Genomic DNA, 14783 nt, shown 5'->3' with positions numbered 1-14783 from the left:
CAGCAAGACTCCAGCCAATAAAGCCAAAGTAATCGGGAAACCCCCAAAAATGCTTCCGAAAATAGAGTGTATAGCCAAAGGTATCAAACCGAATATAGAAGAGAAGGTGTGAGCAAAACCAACACCAACGGCTTTGAAAAAATGTGCAATACCAGCAGTGCTGGATGCATTAAATATACGTCCCACCAGTTTACCGAAGTGACTTGGAAAGTTAGTATTCAAAAGGGACTGTATTTCCGCCGATGACCTTGCCACCTGAAGTGTGTAGGTCTCGCTAGCAGAGGTAAGGGCCACATGCTTCTGAAACAATAAAGCCTTTAGTCGACTCAACTTGTCGAAACTAACCTTGGAAGTAGCAATATGAGGCCAGATGTCCGCTACCTCCCTAATTTGAGTGGGGGGAAACAACACATTCCCGCAGCATGTAACGGCCTTGTTGACAACGACAACGTAAACTATTCCGGCACGCATGCCACAGCAGCGTTCGCTGTTAAGAACAATGTAACTGCCGTTAGAAAGCACCTGGAAAGTGTTTTTAATAACCGGTACTGGAACTCCCTTCAGATAACAAGCTAAGTTAGCAATCGAAGCGTTACACGTACCGTGCAAGGACAGCTGTTTACAAACCATTGAATGGCTGACAGAAGCTTCACATTCACTACCGCTAAGAAAAACCTCCCTCAAACCATTAATACATCTGTACTGAAAGGGAAGCTCCCACACCTCGTGTATGTAACTGTCTCCCAGAAGTTCATATCTACCCACCGGAATGTGCTTCAAACAAGAAGTAAATTGCAGAGTGGAGATAGGCAAATTAATAACCCCATGAATCAACCACTCAGCTGAAGGAATCTCAGCAACCGTGAAAGGCAGTTTCTCCAATTTTTCAATATTCAACATGACATACGTCGCTTCCTTTTTAGCCATCAGCTGTTGTTGACGAGTCAAATTAAAGGAGACAAAGATCTCTCTGGCACGAATGCGCTGCCATGGAACGCGACCTGCCTTCAAGGTCTGAAGAGTCCAACCCAGCTGCATGATGGACCGCGTCTGACTCTGCCCATGATATAAAGAAGACATGTCTGATTTAATAATGTCAATAGCAGAGGAAACAATGCTGTCAATCGTGTAAACACGGTCTGAAAGGGTATGCATGCCATTATCAACAACAGACAAAGTCTGCATCAGGTTATCCTGATCAATCTGCCTCAACCGGGCTGCAGCCTCCTGTTGTGAAAGCTTCCAAATCTCATTATAAACTTCGTATAAAAATCTTTTCTTCCGTGGCACCTTGGGACCCGACAAAAAATCTTGTAAATCAGTATCATTAGACAGTAACGTGAGATGTGACTTAACTGCATCCAGCGTGGATGACTTCAACCATTGCTGACAAAGCTTCCCCACGCTGTATGTAGTTATAATATCAGCATGTTCTGGTGAAATGTAACGAGAGTCTGCCCTATTAGTCCTGAACCCCCCTGAAGAGGTGACAAAACGTTGATGACACTTATTAGTGTCTACAGGCCATAATAACCACCCGCCCGGATGTAGCGATGAAGTGTTAAGCGTACCATTCTGGACCCAATGTGTAAATTCACTAAAAGTAGCATTCACATAGTGCTGCCAGTTGTTTAATTTGGAAGGGGCAGGTATACTAAGCAAAGTCAACTCTCTAACTGTTGCCAAGCCCAGACAACTAGTCTGTTGTACTGTGTCATTGAGGAAAATCATCTGCACAGGGATAATACATGCTCTAAATAATGTGTCCCTGCCTTGCATTTGCCAATTTTTCGTACCCCAAACACTTTTCAAGTCAACAGTCTTAAACCAATATTCATACCCCTCGACCGAAAGTTTAGATACAAACAAATTTGAATACAGTAATTTAGTATCGGTCAATAACATTTGCTTATCAGAATACGGAGTAACTTTAAAATAGTAAGACTTAGCATTTTGTTGATTGTGCCCAGAAAAATATGCAAATTTATCATAATACGTTTTCGAACTCCCTTGTGGGGGAGTCGAGCAATGTTCCCATTGCACATAATTAAATATGGACTTAGGGCTACTGGCTTTATGAATAAAGTGGTGTCCATAATAGTTGTAGCAAAACATGTCACCATGATTATCTCTAAATTGGTAAGCATCTTCATCGTCATAGACAGTATAATATTGTAAGTCTGTCAGCATAGAATCAACTGTCTTCACATCCCAATCATCAGAAACAATGCCTGGTATAACAATATCATTCATTGATAATTTGAGGACATATGGTATTTGAATCAATTCAGTGGGACCATAGATATCAAACATTACTTTATCCCACACAATCCCATCCGGAATCGGTATCGCAGAAATGTTTACATTGGACAAGTCTCTTCGAACCATATGAGACGAAAAATGTGGTTTTAACACTGTCTCCACGAGCTCAATGTCAGATCGTTCAGGAAGAAAATGACCATGTATTACTAGAAAAAAAGTAATCACAAATCCCAACCACAAAAAAATAGTCATTACAGCCATAGAAAGCCATAAATAGTTCCAAGGAAAAACAAAGTATGTGCGTTTAAGCCAACACAGCAGCTTACGTGGACCTCGGATTGACGATAGTGAGGACGAGGAGCCTGACACAGCATCATCAGTGTTTTTGAAGCAGCCAGAGGCAGTTCTTGCAAAAGGTGCAACCGTGAACAAAGACGCAGAAGGAGGCTCTCGCCGTGCCACACTATAAACCACATGTTCAGAAACATCAGTAGAACGTATAGCAACTTGATCAAAAGATTCCAAATTAATCGTCGTCTGTGGAACAATCGCAAGATCATCTTCCACCCTCCCCAAGCCCAGAGAGGAAACAGCGTCGGTACAAATCACCTGCAGCGGGACTTCTTCCCCAGTATTGAGAGGGATTCCGGAACTACTGGGTGTCCCTCTTGGTCTGCTGTGCAGAATCGGCCACATGTTGTAACTTGACATTATCAATGGAAACAAAGCGATTTCCTTTGGCCCTTGCAGCGGCGGTAAAATCACAGTTCTCGTGCCGCTTACCCCTAACACAGGGACAGGTGCTCGATAAGAAGGACCAAATTCTTTCTTCACTGCGACCTTTTCACGCACCAGATCCCCAATTCTGGGTATCCAACCAGTAGGCGTTACTGGTTCATCCTTAATTCCTGTGGAGGCAGCACTTGTAGAAGAGTTATCTTCACGGAATTGTCGTAAATCCTGCAAAACAGTGACACGATCATTTATGTCAAAAGGCGTATCTGCCGCCTCCACACCAGGACCATCTAGATCAGGAACATACATTCGTGTTCCGAACAGGCACTCATATGAAGTACGACCCCCCAGTGACCTTCTAGGCAAATTATTAAGTGCTCTCTGTACTCCATACAGGTGGGCAAGCCAACTACGACCCGTACCTATAACTCTGGCCGTTAAGGATTGCTTTAAATCACGATTTAAACGCTCCACGACAGAATTTCCCTCGGGATGAAATGGAGACGAGAATTGGAGTTGGACCCCCAACGAAGCCATGGTGTCCCTGAATGCCTTAGAGGCAAAAGCAGGGCCCTGGTCCGAATGAAAAGCCGCAACTGCAAATATATCGACAAAGATGCGCAAATCTTTAATAACAATCCGAGCGTCAGCCGAGCGCTGTGGCCAGACCCACACAAATCTGGAGCAAGAATCTACAGCAACCAAAATATATTTGTATGCACTATCTGGCGTTAGCGGACCACAATGATCCAAGTACACACACTGGAAAGGTTTATTTGAAATCAGAAGGGGCGTCTGCTGCGGGCGTCTAGCTGACGAAGCTTTAATTTGTTGACAAACGTCACAACAAAGGACATACTGCTTTGTCTCTTTATAGAGATCAGGCCACCAGTAACGAGCCTGTAAAAGTGAAATCGTGGCAGCCACACCAGCATGTGCAGATGCCGCCCCCTCATGTGCTGCAGAAATTAATCGAGGTCTCTCAATTTTATTTGGTATTTCACGTACACCAATGCTTGGAATATTAACAACAGCATTTAGTGCACTACTCAAGCAGTAACCATATTTAGAAGGAAATCCTTTAGGAAAGGGCGTGCCATCAGCCGTAGCCCTTATGGCAGCCGAAATCTCTGTGTCTGGTTTGGAACTCGAACGAGTTACTGCGGCCACTGTGGCGATAGCCACTGCCGACTTCGCGGCTTCACCAGCCAAAGTATTCCCAGCAACGTATATTCCAACGTGCTGGTGTCCAAGTGTATGCACAACATGGACTTTAGGAAGCGGTTCTTTCAGAGCCGCAACCTTCCCCCACAGCAATTTGTGTTTAATGGTGTTGACCTTAGAGTCTCTGAACCCATTTAACTTCCAAAAGTGTAAATATTCATTGAAAGACTGAACACAGTAGTAGGAGTCGCAGACCAGCAAGGTCAAAGTCGCCGGATCCGCATTTTCCAATGCTAACAATAAAGCTTTGAGCTCAGCCAGCTGTGCTGTACAATCTCCCAATGTTTTAGTATAAGTATGTCAGGGGCAGAACACTTCCCCCTCCATAGTGCCGCTCACCACCGCACATGCAGCAGAATACTGTTTTCTAGTCCCAACCGCCGGCTGCGCAGAGCCATCGGTATACATGACTGTTTGATATTGGTCAATAGGCAACGTGCCAGCAGGAACTGGGTATTCCATTTCATATTGGAGAAATTCTTGAGTCTGCAACTTAGGGTCAAATATGTAATCTACATCAGAGGCTGTCAAAGACGTAGCCCATTGTATCCATCGCGGGTGTAAAGCTTTCGAATTAGGAACACTCGCTTTTGTAACAGCCTCTAAGGCTGGAATCGGGGAAACGACAATGATGCGTTGGCCCTGGGCAAGAGGTCGTTCTTTAATCACAGCCATCTGTACTGCAGTGAGTATTTTCTCAATCTGTGCAAAACGTTGTTCTGCAGCAGAATACAAGTGTGACTTGTATGCAATCGGGACTGTCTCACCCTCATTAAAGGTGACATACGTAAACCCAACAGCCCCAGGTATCACCCTGATCACTAGATGCGTTTTATTGTCCCGTGTATGTAAATGTTGAACTGCTAAGAGATCAGTTTGCAAATCTCGTAGTATATGTGTATGCTCAATCGTCCAAAATCTACTCGAGAAATTTGGGCGAATCAACTCGTATAATGGTTTTATACGCGTAGCATAATCAGGAATGTAAGTTCTGACAAAATTCAGAAACCCCAACAATGACTGGAGCTTCAGAACCGTATTAGGAGGCTGCAACTGAGCACATTTCTCCAAAAAATGTGGCGCTAAGCTCTTGCCCTCACCCGACAATTCATATCCCAGGAAAATGACGCTGAAGAAGGCAATCTTTGATTTCTTAAAATTAAACTTATAGCCAATGTCAGCAAACCCCACAACAATGCGTGCTACACGCCTTAGATGCTGCAGAATCTCATCATCTGTCAAATATATATCATCAACATATGATAACGCCTCAGTGTCCAACTCGTGCAGAATTTCAGTCACACGAGCGGAAAAGAGTCCTGGGCTATTCTTATACCCCTGAGGTAAACGACAAAACTTTTTCTGAGAGCCAAACGCACTGAAACTGGTATAGTCCTGACTTTCGGCCGCTATATTTTGGCAGAAAAATCCATTCGAGATATCTAATGTTGTTTTGTATTTTTTACGCACTATATTATTCATAAGCGCTGCGCTATGTGAATTCTGTATTGCATATGTGCGTGTATGACCATTTAAGTGTCTGTAATCCACCACTATCCTATATGAATGGTCCGGTTTAACAACTGGAAATAAGGGATTATTCATCGGCGAGACACAGGGTTCAATCACACCCTGGTACTCCAACTGTGTAAGAATTTTCCTAACCGATGCCCTTGCTTCAAATTTGATAGGATACTGCGGCTGAGGTTCGCCCTTTATTGGAATTACATGATAAGGTGATTGTTTATCCCACCCCACGTTATTTCTATATAGGGCGGGGGCTTGTGCTAGAGCCCATGATTTACCATAGGACTCCGCTAGTTCTCTCGGAACAAGTGGTGAAAATGAAGGTGTAATAACCTCCTCCCCAACCGGACAGTCGCGAACAAAGTCAGGTGGCCAATCTTGTTCGGCCAACAGAACATCATATGATTTTACCACATGGTCCCAAAAGATGGCGTGTACAATGCGGTCAATGTCCCCTGCTAATCGCAGAGTTATTTTATATACTCTATCAGGATCAGAGACTCGCATATCCGCCCTTTCTACTTGTATGAAGTCATAAGTTGCTTTCACCTCCAGATGCTCTAGAAGACTCTGGCGAACTATTGTGACCTCTGCCGCGCTGTCTAACAGTGCCAACGCCCATGTCCTGTTCATCAAGAGAACTCTCTTCTTGAGCGGCATGTCTAACTGAGACTGCTGCCACTTTTTTCTTTTTAAATTGTTGCTTTTGCTGTAGTGGTTTCTCTTCTTGTTTAATAGAAACCTCAGTTGAGCGTTGTGAGTCCTGTCTCGGTTTCACGTACTCATTTCTCCGCTCTGACCGCCCACCTCTCTCACTTCTCTTGTCCGAGGAGTCCTGAAAGGAACGAGATTGGCGTGTATCAGTATATTGATATCTGTCAGGCGTTTTCAAATTATCCCTATTCCTGAGATTATACTTATTCTGTGGGGTCTCCGGTTGCGGAGACTGTCCCTCATCTTTCTTAGGTGTTTGCTGTGGTTTCTTTTCCCAGCGCTTTTTAGCACCCTCAGGCTGCTGTTGCTTAGCATTATCTTTATTATTCTTACCCTGTAATTGGGGGTTTTGCGGTCTAGCCCCTATGCTATCGCGACCAATACTAGAATATGTTTCTGCTATTATTCTCGGAGTTCCCGTTCTTGATTGATCTGCGGAACGTCCCGAAGACGCATTCGCACTGCTAGTGCTACTGCCTCTCCTTTGAGATTACTCAAAATAATAGAAGAAACAGCGGCAAAATTGCCCATCAACTGCATGCCCAAATCTAAGGCAGGGGCAGCCCCATATTCATCTTGAATTTGTTTAAGCACCTCCGGTAAATTAGCTAATGTCGGTGTACTGTGTGCCGTAGTGTAGTGCGCAGCAAACACCGTGCCCCAGGTATTACAATGATCCACAGTGGGAACCATCCCATACGGCAAACACATCGTCAAAATTCTATGTTTATCCTGAGGTCCCGTATTGGGAAATACTGCTTCCAGCGTATTCATTTTTTGCGCCAGCCAAAACGGAGTTTCCTCTCGTTTAGCCGGTAATTTACCCATAACTGAGTGTACAGTGGCCGGATTAATACCCGGAACCACTGCTTGTGGGTGCGCCGGAGCAGCACGCGCTGCATTAGTATTTAATGCCTGCATTACAAACTGAACCAGTCTTCTGTATGTAGTTGCTAAGTCTATATATAAACGACGCACGTCAGGCACTGCCAAAGTAGCAACCGCAGGATATGGTGTGTATGTAGCCAATAAAGGCCAGGTCGGACCATCATTACTCAGTGGACCTAACCTTACTTGTGCTACTGTGTGTGGGAGTGCGCCATCAAGCCAATTATGATGTTCTTGATAAGATAAAGGTATCTCTAAGTATGCATAAGCCCTGTATTGTCCAGGGACATTCGCAACAGTGTATTCGTGAAAAGTGTTTGTACCCCCATCTACTGCTGGAAATACGACCCAAGAATAAAAAAGTTCAGTTCTATAGGCTGCATGGGCGTCCACCACAAAAGTGACCGGACCCCCCTGGACCGTCAGTCCATGTGCTATCAGGTGACCTGTGAGCGGATGTCGCATATTAAGCGCTATATTCATTATAACAGGATTCGCCATTTATACAAACAGCACTCGGTCAGAGAAGGCACACCAAAATTGGGGTTTTCCTTTCAAAGTTCAAGCTTGAACAACCAACCACTAAGTAATAGGATGCCTATCCCGTGGTGGCGGAAATCCTCAGCCCCACGGACGTCTCCGTTTACGGAACCGAGGAGTCAATATATATATGAGACCGAGAGAGTCAGCCGGACCTAAAAATTAGAGCCAGACCAATCGTTGGCGGCGCCATGTCACGTGGGCTCTCATTATCCTAAATGAGACTACTGGATTTCTAGGCGGCAGGATCGATAACGGTGTGGGGGACTGAGTCTGACCCACGTGTAAGGAACGCTGTCACCCTAAATCCGGTTTTTGCTCCGGCTAACTAGCAGTGCCTCATTTCTCCCACAGGGAAGAGATGATTGGGCAGCCGAGCGCATGACATCTTTGGAACTTCTCAGGGAAGTCGTGGTCACTCAGATCCAAACCAACTCTCTCATTTACAGTATGATCTCATATACAAATGACAAAGGTAGTATAAGTTTTATATATAATGTTTTAATAAAACGACTGCATTTTAGATATTAAGGCGTGAGCCGCGATAACCAGAACCATACAACACAGTAGGATTGAAATAGTCACCAGGAGAGTAAAACATAAGAACAAAGCGATCATCGTGTCTAATAGTTTCTACTCTCAATCTGCTTGGTCTATTTCGAGCACAGCATGTTGAGCTTTTAACTTGCCTTTCTGAATCACTGGGGAGACATCAGCCCTCATACCTGAGCAAAGGCCTGTGATCTTGGTTCAGCATCTGCAACGAGGCAGTCAGTGTCTAGTTGTGGTTCCCTGGTCGGAATCTCCCTCTTGCGTGTATTGGGACAAGGAAGTGATTTTATAACTAACATGTCAGCGTGATCACAAAATGTCCCTACGCAGGAATGCCAAGTCTAAACTCCTACCACGTCTATCGGCAAGCACAGAATGTGTTATGGAGAATTCCAGTGCTGAAGTAGGCTAAACAGTGTGATATGAATAAAAAACAAAACCGTAGAGCTGGCTATCTGAAAAATAACAGTACAAAGCCTAATAAAAAGCATGTACAGCAAAGTGCACAGAGGCTCTAAGCTTCAAGCAAATGAATAAAATACATCCAGGGCAAAGTGCACAAAGACCTAAAGCCTGAAGCTAACGTGCAAAGGATACGTAAAACTAACCACACTACACTGCCAACCAAGCGATGGTGCTTTGGCAGGTGTTCCCATGTGGCCAGGCTGCCGCTTATGTAGTGTTGGGTCGTGGTACTGTGGTTTGCGGTCTCCTGCTCTGGAATGCCATTGTTGGGTCATTGGTGACATGGTGTAATTCGAGAGCGGTGACTGCAGACTGAGAGCAGTGGCATTTATGAATTTACTTTGCTGTGTGTCTTCCTCGTTGTACAGATCGTACGAGATGCAATAAAAATATACAGCAACTTACTGATGTTGGAGAGAATCATTATAGAAGTGGCGACGAGTTGGAGGAGCATTCATCGAACCTCAAAGTCTTTCAGCACAGCAAGTTTTCCGTCTGTGCAGCACGTTTCCAACTGGATCAACGTAAACATCTCTTCAATCCTTATCCTGACTATATTTTTTCCGGATCAAAGCTGGTTAAGTGTTTTTCGGTCTTCACAGCGAATTTGCCCGTATTTCTGGGAAGCAAGTTACAACGGCTCTGTTGGAACGCATGCGTCATGACCGGTTCACGTAAGCAGATTGTGAACCACATAAACGTGCAGCCATTTTGATGCAGGAAGCAAGTACAAAGCGGAAGTGGAACGCTCTTCACGTAAACGTGCTGCCATTTTGGATCGAGTAGATACGGAGATTGGAGCAATTTTGTTATTTATTCCTGTGTAGTCTGATCCAGACTATATACAATCGTTTGGCAATTTGTGACTCTTGCAGCATCTACCAATAACGATGGAACGATAAAGATGAAACTGTACTTTCCTTTTTATTCGTAGTTTGGATTTGCACATTTCTTTTAAATGTATTTATAAACATTTGTTGGAAGTATTCAAAAATAAGACTGCTGGTCAATTAACAAGGGAGACACCATCAATATTATTATTTATTGTTGATTTACTGCTGAGATAATAATATGGCTTCTGGCAACACCTGGAACCTGTCACCTCCACAACCTTTTATACCAGTTCTGGTGTACCAATTTCAAAGTGGGAAGAGTGGTGTGAACATTTTAAAAATTACAAATCAGCCATTGACGATGAAGAACTTACAGCAGAGAAAAAAAATCAAATTCTCTTACATTGCTTAGGCCCTGGTTTATTGAACATTTTTAACAATATAAATAAAAAACCAAGGCAAGAGGGTCAAGGAGATGTGTATGTGAACGCACTTGAAGATTTGAATAACTATTATAGACCTACAGTTTGTATTTCTGTTGACCAATAGAAATTCTACTGTAGAAAACCAGGGAAAGATGAACTAGTAGAAGATTATGTTTCTGCTTTAAAGAATTTGGCAATGAACTGTAGGTTCGACAATCTGCATCCGGGATCAGATTGTCATGCAGACATCAAATTCAAGCATTCTAGACATCTTATGGGCCAAAGGAGAGAGTTCTTTGCAAGAAGTCATTGATATTGTTAAAAGAGCAGAATTAACTGGAAGATCTACCTAGGCAGTTTTAGTGGAAAGTAAAAGTGAAGATGCTATAGTTGCAAGAGTTCAAGGGAAAAAGTTTACAAAAGATCAAAAGAAAAAAATGTATAGGAAAAACAGAGGTTGAACGTAAAATGTTTTACAAATGATATTAGAAGGGAATGTTATCGGTGTGGTAGTAGTGAGCACCTGGCTAATGATAAATGGTGCCCAGCTAGGAAGCAGAAATTAGCAAAGTGTGGTATAATTGGACATTTTCAGAGTGTGTGGGATCCCCTTGTGTCGTGCTGCGTGGGCCTCCATTTGCACCTTCGTTGTCCCGGTGCTGTGGGACTCCCTTGTGCGCTGCCTGGTCTTCCATGGGCTCTCCGGACTGCTGAGAGTCCCCTCTTTCTCCCCGTCCTGGGTAGAGTCGACCTGGTCCTTCCTGGGCCCGGCCAGCTCCATTTACCACTAACCACGAGCTTTGCGTTTACCAAGGCTTGTTGGCAGGATCCAGTGGCGCAAACCAGACTGCAATCATCCATCCGACGTGGGACATCTTCTGCACCAACCAGGAACCCGCATCCGTCTTCTTGGGTGCAGTACTGACTTTTGTTCTTCACCATTGGTTCTTCTTTTGCACCTTCATCCAGGTTAGCAGGAGCTCCTGTTCTTTCTGGACTCTTCTGTGCTTCTTGGTCTCCTTCTTCCACAGGTCTTCAGGTCCCGGAATCCACTGTTGGTGTCTTGCAGTCCCTTCTGGTTTTTTCACAATCTTCTTTTTCGTTTTCTTGTGTGTTCTAGGAACGTTCTTGTGATTTACTCCTACTTTCCTGGGCTCTGAGGTGGGTTCTATTACTTACCTTTGGGGTTTTCTAACACTCCCAGCACCCCTCTACACACTACCCTTGCCTACGTGGGAAACTGACATTCGCAATCCATTTTTTTTTTTAGTATATAGTTTGTGTTCCCCCTAGGCCTATTTCTAAGTACTGTGATTTTCATGATTGGCACTGTTTTCTGTATACTTACTTGTTTTTGGATACTAGTGTATACATATATTACTTACCTCCTAAGGAAGTATAGTCTCCAAGGTATATTTGGCAAGTGTGTCACCAAAATAAAGTACCTTTATTTTTGTATCACTGAGTATTTTCTTTGATGTGTGTAAGTACTGTATGACTGTAGTGACATTGCATGAGCTTTGCATGTCTCCTAGTTAGGCCTTGGTTGCTCATCCACACTACCACTAGAGACCCTGGCTTCTAGACACTGACTAAATAAACTAATAAAAGATAACAGGACCTGGCATAAGGTGAAAGTACCTTTTGATACCCACTACAAGCCAGGCCAGCCTCCTACAGTGACTAGGGTGCGAGTGACAGGTTTTCTAGTGTTGCTTGTGAGCCCTTTCAAGATCTTCCTCAGTATCTTCAGGGTGTGGAAACATGATACTGTAACAGCTTCCTTGCGTGATCATGCCTAGTTTGCTGTTAATGTTTCCAAGGTTCCTTGTTTTGGTGCTAGGTGTGTGTCCGAGTTCAGCCGGCCACCAGTATGAGTTTTATAGTGAGTTATTCTTTCCGGAGATCACTACTCCTGTCTTGTCTGTGTTGATCTTTCATCCAGTTAGTGCCTTTGGCCATACAGGCAGTGAACTTGTCTCTTGTGTTGGGGTCTTCATGAATTGTGTCTTGTCGGCGCTGGAGAGAATATTGATGTTGTGGGCGCAGATGACACTAGCAGAGGGATTAAGTATGTGTTAAAAAGGGTGGGGCTAAGTGGTGAACTTTGAGGCTCTCCTTTCGTGAGTGTAGGCGCTTCAGGGGAGTAAGATGCCAGGTTACAGCTTGTGTTCTATCCATTATGGAGCTGATCCAGCAGAGAGCAGGTCCTTGGATGGCAGGCTTGTGCTGGTGCCTGATGAGGATGGGGTGTGAGACCATGTCAAATGTTGCAGAGAGGACCAGGAGAATGAGGACTGGCGTGTCTCCACTATCAAGGATCGGGGGACGATGTCTGGTGGCGATGAGTGCTGTTTCTGTGTTGTTGTTGGGCCTGCATCCTGCCTGTGTGGCATCAAGGAGCTTGCGGTTACTGTGGTACTCAGTGAGACGCTGGTTGATTAGTTTCCCTGAGACTTCTGTCAGGTATGTTAGGAGGGAAATGGGTCTGTAGCTGGAATGCGTGGCTGAGTCAGAGGATGATTTCTTGAGCGAGGGTATGGTGATGGTACGTTTCAAGGTGTTCTGGAAAGTGGCAGAGTTGATGGAGGCTTTGCGGGTGGGTGTTAGTGCTTTGCTGATCGGAAGGAGCCCTTTGGTGAAGGCATGGTGGGGCAAGGGTCAGATAGGCCTGTGAGTGAATGGTCTTCATGGTAGGTGCAGTTTTGATGGCAGCAAGAGCGTGCCATGAGATCAAGATTCATTCTCCAACCGTGATGAGAAGTTCAGTTGTGACAGCAAAGCGGTCTGTTGAGGGTCAAAGTTCTGATATATGGAGGTGATTTTATTACAATAGAATTCCGAGAGGTTGTTGCAAAGGTCTTGCGAGGGGGTGATGTTGCTGGAGGCAACAGGAGGTGGGTTGAAATCTTTGATGATGGCAAAGATTTCTTTGCTGCTTTTAGTACCAGAGTCAATGAAATCTGCAGGAGCGTTGCACCTGATGTTCCGTATCCATGGCAGCTTCTTTGGTGGTACAGTAGTTTATTTTTAGAAAAGTATTGCAGACTCTATTACACCTTTCTACTCCAATCCAAGCTTCAATGTTTGCTGCATCATAACTTATTTAGGGATTCAGGGAGGGGTTTGGAGGAGTCAATGAGAAGCTTGGAGGAGAGGAGCGAGAAACTTGGAGAGGGAGGAGCAGGTACTTAAGGGGGAAAGCAGCAGCACATTTGAGTGCCACAAGCATTGGCAAAGACAATAGGCCTCAGGTTTTGGACATTGGCATTGCCGATGATGTGCGGCAAAAAAAGAAAAAAAGTGTTATGACGTGTATTCACGCATATGCGAAGTGACACTACAGCAGCTCAGCATGACAATGCATGCATGCATATAGGATATGCTTTGGTCCCATTTTGTTCCCTTTTTTTTTTTTTACTGTTCCATAATCATGATCACTATTTTGAGCAGTAAATTATTTTAAAAAAATTAAAAAGCAAGAACTTAACATTCACAAAAGCACATTTTCAAAATGGAGCATCACAGCAGCAAATCGAGGCTACCAAGGTATCCAAAAACAATTCAAATGGTGACTGATGACCAGTGAGTGGGGTAGGTGGCAGAAGGGGAGAAGGGGCTGTGTGGTGCCAAGATGCCCATCAGTGCTGGACATTGGTCCGGCTATGGTTTTGTGATAATAACTGCAGCCTTTTATTTTATTTAGTCTGCAGTTTTATATTGTGCGAATTCCGTCCGAAGGTATTGGAGCGCTTTACATGAGTACCAGTTACATTACAGGAGGACACATTCATTTTTTTGGTAGGCACCGGAGACTGAGGGCCAGATTTGGATATCGGTAGACAGGGGACTCCATCCCAGCACTGAAGGATATCCTGTCTGCCGAAATATAAATCCAATAGGAAATAATGGGATATATATTTATCCGTCACCGTTGTGACAGAGTAACCCGACCACCAAAATCTAGATCAGGCTCTAAGTGATTTGCCCGGAATTGCAGGATGTTGAGCCGACGCAGAGGCCTGAACCTGGTTCCCGGGCACCAAGGCCGGCAGCTCTGGCCATTAGGCCTCATCCTCTTACATCTCAGGGAAAGTACTCGACGTGATCATTGGGGGCGGGATCTGTAGGGGTGAGCCTGGGTAGGCCGAGTGGAAGCGAGGCTGCTGCATCAATAACCGGCGAGCTAAAATTGGCTTCCTCTGCAGCCTGCCACGGCGTTGCTGCCTGCCAAAAATTGTCTCACAGTGAGAACTGAAACAAAGTTTGCATTTATTAATTGAGAACCACACTGGCAGTCTTAGAGTAACATTGTCAAATAAAGGGGGCCCAGGCTTAAGGTGGATGAAGCCGAGCCCAGGCTGGCCTGTCGGAGTCTTGCTGGTGACCACTGGTCCAGAAGGTCTGTCTCAGCAAGATGTTCACTTAACAGAAACAACAGCTGGCTGAGCCTCTGCTGCAGCACGTATGATCCCGGTGGCACCTTCAATGCCCATTGTTTTTTTGGCCAAGGTACCAACCCGTGAGCTATACAGGCATAGCTGCCAAGTTTCCCATGTCCGTGCGTGACGTGCTGCTCCAGTCCAGGTTTTTTCCTTTGAATTGTAGTTTTAACTAA

The sequence above is a fragment of the Pleurodeles waltl genome, chromosome 12 (assembly GCF_031143425.1).
Source record: "Pleurodeles waltl isolate 20211129_DDA chromosome 12, aPleWal1.hap1.20221129, whole genome shotgun sequence".
NCBI classification, from domain to species: domain Eukaryota; kingdom Metazoa; phylum Chordata; class Amphibia; order Caudata; family Salamandridae; genus Pleurodeles; species Pleurodeles waltl.
The sequence above is the reverse complement of the archived record's forward strand: the minus strand, read 5'-3'. Positions refer to the sequence as shown.